Below are 12,543 nucleotides of genomic sequence, written 5' to 3' on the forward strand. Positions count from 1 at the left end.
TACATTCTCGTCATAAATTTATGTCATTTCCAGCCTAGATATCACCGTCTTTGTCTTCTTCCTAATTACAGTTTGAACTTATTAAACGTATTCTGTATTTGAAGTTTTCAGAAATTCTAACAGAAAATAAAGACAAGGTGCTACTATTTAGCCTGAGAGCAAATTTGCCAATTTCTCAAAGACAAATGTGAAAACAAAAATCGTCTCATCTCACCAAATTTTGATATCTTGGCTGATTTCCTCGATTTCCATCCTCTGAATTTCTCTTTCAATAAATTAATTATCTTGCCAATTTTTATATGATGAATGTGTTATCTTGAACAATGAAGAAGAGCAAAGCAAACAAAGAAAGAAATGAGAAATGATAACGATAAAAGAACATCTCAAGTCACATGAATGAACCACATTATGTGGCAGGTGATATGCCAGATCTTTAGTCATGTGAGTGTCGAAATCTTTATGTGTTTGTTGGGTATACCTTTTTTTTTTTCCCCAATTGCACTTAGGGAGAGGACCAGAGGCACAATCAATCAGTGAGGAAATACAGAAGAGGAAGATCTAATTATATGAAATCACAGTTGATCATATAAATTATAAGAAATACTGGTCAACACAAACTGTAAAGAGAAAAGTAAACAAAAAAAAAAAAACTCTGTTCTTTGTAAATTGCAACGTTTCTTATAAATATTCTATACAAATGGCAGCTGTACTGTTTTACCATTCTTCTTTGAGTCACATTGGCAGAGATCATAATCGAGCAGCTTTCGCTTTAGGGGTTTCAGCTCCTTTGTATGGGACAGTTGTTGTCCGGATTTGCTTCTTCGTTTTATGGGGCAGGATCGGAGGGGCTTGTTACTAATCTCTAATATTTTGCTTGAAACAACTTACCTATAATTTTTTAATCGAAAAGCCACCACTCCATTATCTTCTTCCATTGAGAATAGAGAAAACTGTCTTTTGCTTCAGCAAAATTCAGTATGAATTACATCTTCCATTCTAAGTCGCTTTCCATGCTCCCTTTTCTGCATTACCACCCATGCCCACCCAAACAAAAGGAGAGAATAAAAGATCAATAACATATAAGCTAAAACTAAGGCAGTTGGGGAAATAAATCCAATTTCTTTTAAATATATTAGCCAATAACTTCAAATTATAAGAATCACAAAAGGACTTACATATAAGATGCTCTGGATGATTCTTTGGTGTCAAAGTTTCCAAATGTATTTTTTTCTGCTGCTACAGGGAATTCAAAAACAGAGTCTGCTAGCAAATTTCACTCCACCAAGTAATGAACGGATAATCAAACCACTAATAATGCTGAAGCCCCATTTTATGAGAATTGGAATCCTGTCATATTAGACATTAAAATCTCATGATTGTATCTGATACTCCAATGAAAGAATAAATAAACAATGTGGATCTGCATAAAGCACTTAAGACAAACCTGCATACCTACAAACTCTTCTTTGGCAACACTGGACTTTAATAAAAGAATTGGAATGAGAGGAAAGATGGTGAGAGAGGTAGGAGTGGTTGCCAATAGACCCTCCTCTTGAAAGTGTGGGAGTGGGCAGTGTTTGCATGTTGTAGTCCATCCAAGAGGCAATGAGTTCTTTGCGAGATGGGTACCACAGAGATGACAGCAGCAAAAATCCACTAAATGCAGCCCAAACAACAATGTTGGATCTTCCTTCACGTTACACCTAAATGCATGACATAAAATTTATTAAATAAGGGATCGAAATATTGCTGAAAGTCCATTCCGAGTTTCAGACTCTCAATATTCGTATTAGCTGACAAATAACATACCCTTCAAGCATCAAATGTAATATTAGCTGACAAAGTTAGCACTGCTTAGAGGTCTCCAAAACAGACCTCTGCCTATTAAGAAGAAAGAATTCAAATAATTGTACCGTACAATTCACTGTCGTTATGTAAGATTGTGGTCGTACAAGTTGTAGGACCACAATCTTACATAACAATATCCTAATGCAAAGATGATGAAAATTCTGATTGATCGAAGAAAACGTGCAAACTGATTAACAGCTTTAACGAAACCTAGTTCTTGTAACTAAAAATTAGTTCCCACTAAAAAGTCTTACATTGTACAAGAAGACAGACATGGAACAATTAAACACAGACATAAACAAGATATAGAGAAGGGATGACACCAAATGATGTACATTCAATTATCAAGTGTTAAGACTTAAAATGAACCATCAGAACTTCTACATAGGTGTTTTTGTACACATCTAGGTGCTTGAGTTTGGACTGAAATTGGAATCATCAAATTACATGAGCTATTCACTTTACTATGCATGCCAGTTTGACAATCTGGACCTTTTCTTTATACCATATAATCAATGTAAAAAAAAAAGAGAGATCCCATCTTCAGTTCTTTTAGGAATAATGCTGATGAGAAAGAAAGAACAACTAAAGTAAAGTTCATCTGCCACAGTGATCAACTAAAGAGAAGTGCTACATACTTTTAAATTCTTGGAAAAGCAGCAAAATATATTTTGACAATATATTGGAAAAGTAGCTGGTAGCTCCACAAAACCTCTTAAGGAAAATTGGCAAGAAAATTTGCAGCTTCCTTCATGCATGACACAAAGTTCATGGAATACTGTACTGGAAAGAATTACCGAATGTCCATTCAGAGTTTAAGACCACTCTATATCATGATTTCAGAACTACCACCTCAAATAACGTACCCTAAAGCCTCACAGTGTAATATTAGAAGACAGTTGCATGGTTTAGAGACCCCCAATATTGATATCTGCCCATAAAACAAGAAAGGATTTAAAGAATGGCCAAAATCTTATAGAAAAATAGTAAATGGCGACTGTAATTTTTGCTAAAGCCAAAATTTCAGAGTCCTTCAGAAATTATACATAGAGCTTTACCTTCATGTGTTTTCTTACACTTCTATTCCACATCAAAGTGTGAAAAGCCTATTTCTTCTCAAAGCTATTTTATGTATCTCAGCTCAACCAAGTATCCTAAATGCAAAGAAGAAGAAATTAGAATTGATAGATTGATCTTAGAGAATAAAAAAAATAAAAAAAGATTTCAATAGCTTTATTGAAAAGAAATTGTTGCAGCTTCTTAAACCTAATTCCCAGTATCAAGTCCAAGATTGTACAAGAACACACAAAATATACTTTGAAAGTAAATTCTTGGAAAAGCAGCGAAATATATTTTGAAAATATACAAGTATTTTGTTGGAAAAAGTAGCTGCATTGAATCCACCATATTGGACTACACTACCTATTTCCCATATAGCTCTCATTTAACAGATAAAAAAAATAAAAATAAAAAACAAGCTCATATGGGTACCTGATCCTGATTAGGTAGTTGAGAGTGAAATGACAATTGGAACTTTTTGTGAGAGCTCATATAATCACTTCCTTATCTATCTTTATGCAAGGAATGCCAGCTATCTTGTTCCAATCTTCTCCCGTTTTATTTTCAAGGTATATTTACTTCAAGGAAGAAAAGAAAGAGATGCTGGAAAACCCTCTCCTGGCAGGAATTCCAGAGTCGGGCACTCATCAATATCTAGCCTTTGAGATGCTGGAAAATCCACTCCTAGCAGGAAATCATGACGGTCACACCTTCTAATATTTAGCTTTTGAACAGAAGTGAGATGTTGAAGTCCCTTTCCATTAAAGATTTCAGATTCAGTGTAGAGATTTCAAGAGAGTTGAGAGTGGTAGGAAGCAGCTGTTTCTGAGCAACGTTTCCATGCTGTACCAGCAAGTTTCTTTCAGCTCTTGTCCTCCATATTGGCTCTTGACCAGAGAAGGTTCTAACTGAACTTTAATATTTTGCTTAAAATCATTTGTTAAAAGAAATTCAAATCCCTCCATTATCTTCTTCCATAGAGATCACAGAGAAAACTGTCTTTTGCTTCAGCAAAATTCAAATTCGAATCACTCTGGGTTGCTTTCCATGCCCCCCATGGCCTTCAATCCTCCTGGTCTCTGCATCAGTCAAAGGAAAAAGCTATTAACCAAACATAAAAATGTGAATGCTTATAGCCCAAAAAAATAAAAAATTAGAAGAAAAGGATGCTGCAAATCAGACAAAGTCCAATCCAAGTACCTTCTTAATTAGTACCTTTCTTCTTCCTAACTTCACATCTCTCTTGGCACATATCTGTAAGCCATCAACCAGGACTGATTAAAGAAGAGAAAGAAAATGATTAATATCAGTGAAGCTAAAATTAAACCCAAATTAGGAAGCCAATAACTTCAAATTATAACAAGAACAGCGAAAGGACTTACAAGTAAGCTTCATTGGATGATTTTGGCCCTCTTCTTGAGCGTTAGGGTATGTTAACAACACTTCATGACCCCTTTTCTTAATCTGACAGCAAATATTAGCAACAGAAAAGTTTGAGAGATAAATTAGCAAACTGCTAAATGAACATGAAAGCAGCAACCACAAATAAAAAATTAACTTGTTAATACAGGTTAGGAAAAATTCAAAATACAGATCGCCAGCTTACATTAAGCACTTTGGTGATTTTGGGGGGCCAAGAACTGAAGAACACAAGCACACAGTTCAATTTTTCAACTTTGTTTTGTTTAAGTTTTGTGATTATATTATTGAAAAAAATATTAAAAATAGATTAAGATTTCTTTTATCTAGCACTCATTTGGTTTCCCTGGAAGTTTATGCAGATGCATGTGACAGGTTTTACAAAAGACTGGGAAATAATTACCAGTGCAGGGGATGTGAGCAATCTTGGGTCAATCCTCTCCATTCAAAGACCAACAATTATCTTTACAGTTCCACAGTTAGTTCTCTAGCTCTCTGCAGAAGTGAAGTCCAAAAGCTCAGAAAACAATATTAAAATATGGATATAAAACAAGCGGTGGTAGGTACATACCTGACTCTGGTTTTAGAGTTGAGAGTGAAATGAAAACCATAACTTTTTGTGAGAGCTCATATGATCACTTCCTCATCTATCTTTATGCAAGGAATGCGAGCTATCTTGCCCCAATCTTCTCCTGTCTTATTTTCACAGTATCTTTTTTTCAGAGTTGAAGAACATCTGGAGATTCCGAGAAAAGAAAGAGACGCCGGCAAAACCTCTCCTGGCAGGGATTCGAGAATCGGACAGTCATAGATTTGTAGGCTTTGAAGAAAAGTGAGGTGTTGAAGTGCTTCTCCTGGCAGGCATTCGAGATTCGGACAGTCTTCAATTTCTAGCCTTTGAAGAGAAGTGAGGTGTTGAAGTCCCTTTCCGTTCAAAGATTTCAGACTCTGTTTATAGATTTGAAGAGTGTTGAGAGTTGTAGGGAGCAGCTGTTCCTTGAGCAACGTCTCCAACAGATGGTCAGTTCGTTGTATATGGAGTCTTTGAAGGGAGACAAGTCCTTGCAAACCCCACTCCGCTGAAGGCCTCAGTCTATCACAATATGCGACTTCAAATATTCGTAGGTTGGGAGGCAAACCCCCTTCTGCGATTGACACAACATTTGGGAGGCAAACTATGGTCAAATCTTGAAGGGCGGTGAGGGTGTGAATTCGTTCGGGCAATGACTTCAAATTCTCGCATCTACTGACTGTAAATGCATTCAGGTTGGGAGTGGGCAATCCTCCGTGGGGAAAAGAGACCAGATTTGGACACTCCCAGATTTGCAACTTGTTGAGATTTTCATCAACTCCTTCAATGGAAAGGGATTCCAGATTCACACAGCCCCAGATGTGAAGATCGACAAGTTTGGGAAAAATGCCCAACGGGAAGGACCTCAGTGAATCACAGCTATTCCATATACTCAAAGACTGAAGCGATGTCAATTTGGCCATCATCTCATGAGGTAGGAATTCTAATCTCCTACAATTTTCTATTTGAAGATATACCAACGTAGTAGGTAGACCATCTCTAGGGAACGACAACAGGGATGGACAATTATTGAGAGTCAAGCGTACAACACAATTGCTGCTATGCACCAGTTGCTTGGGCAAGCACTCTATATTAACAAAATTTTGAATGTTGAGGATCCCAAGAGATGACATGTACTCTGTTCTCTGACCTAGTAATGATAACAGATGCGGGCATCCAACCAACCACAATTCTTCAAAAGAATATTGTTGTAAGTAGTCCATGTTAAGGGTTGTAGTGGCCCTTTCGTATAGAACCACACACTCCTCCACTGAAAGTTTTTTCAAGCAAGGAAGATGATTAGGCAAGTTTCCTCTCAGCTTCGGACAATTATATAAATTCAGCTCCTGGAGACGAGGAAAATCTGGATATTCACCTCCACTTGGCTGCCATTCCTCCCATTCAAGCATACCTTGAAACGTGAGCTTCTCCAGAGATTGAAACGGCTGAAATATTAGAGAAGACCCATTGCCATAGAACTCAGCACCGATAGTCGTAAGAAATTTCATCCCCTCTATAGAAAGCTCTTTGAGAGCGGGTAGCTTCCCAAGTGGTGGCAAGGACAAACAATAACTACATTCACTGAGACACATGAATTGTATTTGAGAATAGGAAGAGTCTCCCAACCAATTTGGGAAGCAAGTTCCACCATAAAATTTTATGGTCAACTTCTCTAAATTTATGGGAGGCTGGAGCCTCTCAAGTACATCTCTCTCATTTTGGGGATCATTGGTGTCCTCACCCCATTCCAACACTATCTTCTTGAGATCTTTCTTTTCTTTCAAATTGGCCCGCAAGGCATCCATAGCATCAACTACATTTTGCAGCTTTCGAATAGAAAGGCTTTTCCGAAGATACCGTAACTCCCTCAATTCTGTAAGGCTTGACCCACTTGACTTTCCAACAACAAATGCAGTCAATGTTCTCAAACTTTTTAGTCTACCCATTTGCAATGACATCTCTTTTATGTTAGTTCCACGAAGATCAAGATGACGCAAGTTAATCAATTTCCTCATATCCGCAGGCAATTCAATGAGAGAGGTGCAATTTGACAATAGTAATGTCTCTAAATTGCATAGAGAACACACTATATCAGGTAACTTTTTTATTGCAGTAGAGGAAAGATCTAAATAGCGCAAATGAATGAGATTACCAATAGAATTAGGTAACTCGGTGATATTGATATAGTTTGATAATGACAGCACTCGTAGACATCTTTGTGTTGGCAAGAAATCATGTGAAACTCTTTTGCTTACGAAATTTCGCCCATATGTTCTCAAATTTAAGGGTAGGAAGGTCCGCAAACACTTAAGCCTGTATAATGGCTCAAATTTTGAAGCGGTATCAAATTGTTCTTGAACATATGATAAATGACGACTTGTGTTGAGAACTTCATGAGATTCCCTCCCTTCTAACCTGTAACAAAATCCCTTAGCCATGAACACAGCCATGTCATTAATAAGATCATGCATTGTGAAACTTGATTTGCTGGAATTTTGAAATAGTGATCGTGATAGTAATTCATCAAAGTATCCCTTAGCCACCTCTTCCATCTTACTCCCATTCTCATCTTGTGGAACTAAACCTTCAGCCATCCAAAGTAAAACTACATCTTCCTTCTTGAATTCATAGTCCTTCGGAAAAATGGAACAATAAACAAAACATTGTTTTAAATGGGCCGGGAGATCATGGTAGCTCAATCCTAGAGCGGGCAGAATATTACTTTTATTGTACGGTAGCTCCCAAATATTGCTATTTAATATGCTATTCCATTCCTCTAAATCTTTCTTCTTGGAACGTAGCAAACCTCCAAGTGTTTCTGCAGCTAAAGGCAAACCATTGCACTTACCTGCAATTTGCTTGCCAATTTCTTCCAAGTTTGGATGTGCACTAGGGGCTTCATCTCCAAATGCATGTTTTGCAAGTAACAACCAACAATCTTCATCCGACAACGGTTTCAAGTACTGAATAGGAACATTGTTGATGGTAGATGCAACGTTTTCGTTCCGTGTTGTTACAAGGACCTTGCTTCCTCTTGCCCCAAAAGCAAAAGGAGCCTGGAGGCAATTCAAATCAATATAATTCTCATTCCAAAGGTCATCCAACACAAATAAAAATTTCTTTCCTCTTACTTGTTCCCTTAGTTCACCTTGAAGAAAATTCAAGTCCATAATATCATAAGACTTTGAAGTGACTGATTGAAGAAGGGTTTTAGTTACCCTAACCACATCAAAGTCTTCTGAAACACAAGCCCAAGATTTAAGAGTAAAATACTCTTTCACGTTGCCATCATTGTAAAGGGACCGAGCAAGGGTTGTCTTACCAACCCCGCCCATTCCGACTATGGTGATGACAGATACATCATTGCTGCTTGCATCATCTGAAAACAACAGTTTTGCTAGCTTTTCTTTATTTCCATCCCTACCATATACAAAAGGTTCATGAACCAAGGAAGTTGTTGGAGTTCTCTGTGAAACCTTCCCCCCAACAACTTCTCTCAAACCAAGCACACCTTTCTGTTTTGCAAGGAGTTCTAATCTTTCAAACAACTCTCTTATCTTAACATTCATGCTTTCATAAACAGGATTAAGAGAAGTAGAGAGGAAGTTCAACACCTTGGTGAATTTGTGGGTCTGATCATATTCAGCTTCCACCTTGCATCTCAAAGCTTCAGTGTTGATCTCATCCAGTAAGTCATCTGCATCTAAGACAGCATGTTTGAGCTCATCGAGCCAGTCTCTGACAGCAGGGTTCACAATTTGCTTCTCCTCTGCATCATTGAGCACTACAGAAAGGGACAGCAGTGTGATCTTCAGTTTCTTCAGGAGTGAATCGTCGAGCTTCTTCCTCTGAAACAAGTCCATGAAGTCGCGTGAAGCAATCCTGTCACACAACACCTGGATGGAAGCAGTGAGCAGAGCCTCTCCAACAAAAGCTCCAGCCATTTTTCTCTTCTTTGCAAAGGATCGGTAGGATTTCAATGAAGTAGTTTAAGATGTAAATAGCTCAAGTTGGAAAACCAGGTAAGGAAGTATGAAAGGCTTTTAGGATTATAAATTATAATTGAATGGCTCAATTTCGTTGACTGTAAGTCTTTGAGAAATGCAGTGGATCCCACACGGTTAATTATCTGCAGCTGGAAATGTGGTTTTTGAAGCCACCAAAGGCCAAACACCAAAATATCTTACCACATCTGAAAGAGGCTGGCCACAGCATTATCGCTCTCTCTCTCTCTCTCTCTTCTATTATGAAGGAATCCAACTCATGAAAAGAAGAATGGAGGTCCTTTTCAAATAAAGAAGAACAATGAAATCCACTAATGCATAAAAACTTCCAGTGTTATTGGATTTAATTACTACATATATAGCCTTCAAGACTTGCCTTTTGTTTTTTTTTGGACAATATGCCTTTTCTTTTCTGATAATAAAGAGCTGAGAGTATGTCTTTAATGCGCAACGCCAGATACATCAGTCCTATTGGGTCCATCTGAGTCCAGAATAAGTATTATGAATGCGCAAAATGGTTACAGCATGAAAACTAATAACAGTGTGGGATTTTTTACAGCATAAGCCTTGGGACTTCTAATAATTAACATTTCTTTTTATTGAAATTCTAATAACATTTCTGAACTTTACATTATGTATTATTCTTGGCAAAAATATTTCACAAAAATTAAAACTAGGTTATTATTAATTTTTTTTCCTTTTTTTTTTTTTTTTACTTTTAATTAGCATTCTTTTATATGTGTGTATAGTAAACAGTTAATTTGATTGATATACCATGCAATAAGTTTCAAAGCACTAATTTGATTAGTTCAATTATGCGTACCATACGAATTACAATAACAGAAGCAATTGTCGGTGGGCTAGCTGTCGGAGGATGAAAGCAAAGAAACAGTGGTACTCATTAAAAACATATGGCCCATGCTATGTTATGTAGCAGTCGGGTGGTAAAGGTTTTTACTTTTTGAGAAGCAGCTAGGAGGTGCTTTCCAAAGCTGTTGTGTGGGAAAGCACCCTTGACTTCCAAAATTGTCCTCACCCAATTTATGAAATGACAGCCCCTACCCCTCATTAATTTTCAATCCCTAATATTTAATATTTTTAATGGGTAATATCTAATATCTAATATTCAATCCCTAATATCTAATATTTTTAATTATGTCTAATATTTTTATCAATGTTAGTTTTTTCCTCTTTCCCAACAAAAAAAATACCATTTCTAAATTCTAATATGTCATAAAATCATGTCTAATATTTCTACTTATGAAATGATATAAAATCATGTCCATTTTGGTTATTATATATAGCCACAACACTTCTACATCAAAATTTACCAAACACTCTACTGCTGTTTTTATCACTCACAACACTTTTAAACACACAGTTTACCAAACACTCATCCACTTTACCTCACAACAGTTTTTCCCACCACATAGCAGCTTTACCTCACAGTAGCTTTTTCCCACCACTCCTCAACCCCAAACTGGCACTAAGCAATCACAATCCTGACCTCAGCAAGGGCCGGAAGAATGCAATCAGGAGACCCAACAAACTCATGATAGGCCCACGCCCAAAAACTGACCCAAATGAGCAATACCATATGCAGAACTGTGACAATTTATAATAGGGTAATTTCATTAAATAACCTCTTTTAAAACTCTATCTTTTTTAACCCTTCCCTCCTATCTTTATCTTTTATGACTCTTTGGCCCATTTCTATGAGACCCAAAATTTTCCAAATTTATTTTGGGATTTTTCTTTAATTTCTAGAATTTTTCTAGAAATTGTTTGGCGGAAAATCGTATTTTTTCACCTTGAGCTTTAATTGTTGACCAACTTTGACTAGGGTTTTGACCCAAGCTAAACCTTTAAAAGGTAGTACTTTTACTCACAAACCCAACGGTGTAAGTCTCGTATTATTCCAAGTCCGGGAGATTATTTTTCAAATTTTTTTTTTCTTTAAAGCATTTTATCTTAGTTTGTGGAGCTTGAAATTTCTGAAATTTTTTTAAAGGAAAATTGGTAATTTGACCTCATAGTTAGTTAGTACTAGTCGATACGAGTCCGTAGTATTTTTCGGGGTATTTTTCTGAGTTCTGAGCTATTTTTAATTAGTACAAGTTTGACTCATCATTTGTTGTAATTGTACATTCTTGTCATAAATTTATGTCATTTCCAGCCTGGATATCGCCATCTTTGTCTTCTTCCTAATTACAGTTTGAACTTATTAAACGTATTCTGTATTTGAAGTTTTCAGAAGTTCTAACATAAAATAAAGACAAGGTGCTACTATTTAGCCTGAGAGCAAATTTGCCAATTTCTCAAAGACAAATGTGAAAACAAAAATCATCTCATCTCATCTCACCAAATTTTGATATCTTGGTTGATTTCCTCGATTTCCATCCTCTGAATTTCTCTTTCAATAAATTAATTGTCTTGCCAATTTTTATAAGATGCATGAATGTGTTATCTTGAACAATGAAGAAGAGCAAAGCAAACAAAGAAAGAAATGAGAAATGATAACGATAAAGGAACATCTTAAGTCACATGAGTGAACCACATTATATGTGGCAGGTGATATGCCAGATCTTTAGTCACGTGAGTGTCGAAATCTTTATGTGTTTGTTGGGTATGCTTTTTTTTTTTTCCCCAATTGCACTTAGGGAGAGGACCAGAGGCACAATCAATCAGTGAGAGGAAATACAGAAGAGGAAGATCTAATTATATGAAATCACAGTTGGATCATATAAATTATAAGAAATACTGATCAACACAAACTGTAAAGAGAAAAGTAAACAAAAAAACAACTATGTTCTTTGTAAATTGCAACGTTTCTTATAAATATTCTATACAAATGGCAGCTGTACTGTTTTACCATTCTTCTTGCAGTCACATTGGCAGAGATCATAATCGAGCAGCTTTCGCTTTTGGGGTTTCAGCTCCTTTGTATGGGACTGTTGTTGTCCAGATTTGCTTCTTCGTTTTATGGGGCAGGATCGGAGGGGCTTGTAACTGATCTCTAATATTTTGCTTGAAACAACTTACCTATAATTTTTTAATCGAAAAGCCACCACTCCATTATCTTCTTCCATTGAGAATAGAGAAAACTGTCTTTTGCTTCAGCAAAATTCAGTATGAATTTCATCTTCCATTCTAAGTCGCTTTCCATGCTCCCTTTTCTGCATTACCCAAACAAAAAATCAACAAACCATATGAAAATGTGAATGCCGCAATCAGACAGTGCCTTTCTTCTTCCTAACTTCATGCACCAGGACTGACCAATTACCACCCACCAATGCCCACCCAAACAAAAGGAGAGAAAAAAAGATCAATATCATATATTAGCCAATAACTTCAAATTTTAAGGCAGTTGGGGAAAATAAATCTAATTTCTTTCAAATATATTAGCCAATAACTTCAAATTATAAGCATCACAAAAGGACTTACGTATAAGATTCTCTGGATGATTCTTTGGTGTCAAAGTTTCCAAATGTATTTTTTTCTGCTGCTACAGGGAATTCAAAAACAGAGTCTGCTAGCAAATTTCACTCCACCAAGTAATGAACGGATAATCAAACCACTAATAATGCTGAAGCCCCATTTTATGAGAATTGGAATCATGTCATATTAGACATTAAAATCTCT

At 36.5% G+C, this 12,543-nt stretch overlaps 1 long non-coding RNA gene and 1 pseudogene across 17 annotated transcripts; both read right to left on the reverse strand.

Moving 5' to 3' along the window:
- Window positions 1-568: 568 nt before the first annotated feature.
- Window positions 569-8,900, reverse strand: LOC147291769 (putative disease resistance RPP13-like protein 1 pseudogene; annotated as a pseudogene). 16 transcript variants are annotated; one of them, XR_015121167.1, is made up of 10 exons: window positions 4,954-8,900; window positions 4,730-4,821; window positions 4,290-4,371; window positions 4,108-4,181; window positions 3,340-3,986; window positions 2,907-3,002; window positions 2,646-2,779; window positions 1,453-1,703; window positions 1,176-1,347; window positions 569-1,022 (listed from the first exon to the last, which is right to left on the reverse strand). The product of XR_015121167.1 is annotated as a putative disease resistance RPP13-like protein 1 pseudogene, transcript variant X8 (transcript). The 16 variants fall into 16 exon arrangements; XR_015121165.1 differs by having other exon boundaries at window positions 4,123-4,161; window positions 4,898-8,900; XR_015121163.1 differs by having other exon boundaries at window positions 4,108-4,161; window positions 4,898-8,900.
- Window positions 8,901-11,599: 2,699 nt separating this feature from the next.
- Window positions 11,600-12,539, reverse strand: LOC147291770 (uncharacterized). Its single transcript, XR_015121177.1, has 2 exons — window positions 12,346-12,539; window positions 11,600-12,077 (listed from the first exon to the last, which is right to left on the reverse strand). It is a non-coding gene; the product is annotated as an uncharacterized LOC147291770 (long non-coding RNA).
- Window positions 12,540-12,543: the final 4 nt, after the last annotated feature.

Source organism: Dryas octopetala, chromosome 3 (genome assembly GCF_963921425.1).
Source record: "Dryas octopetala chromosome 3, drDryOcto1.1, whole genome shotgun sequence".
Taxonomy (NCBI): domain Eukaryota; kingdom Viridiplantae; phylum Streptophyta; class Magnoliopsida; order Rosales; family Rosaceae; genus Dryas; species Dryas octopetala.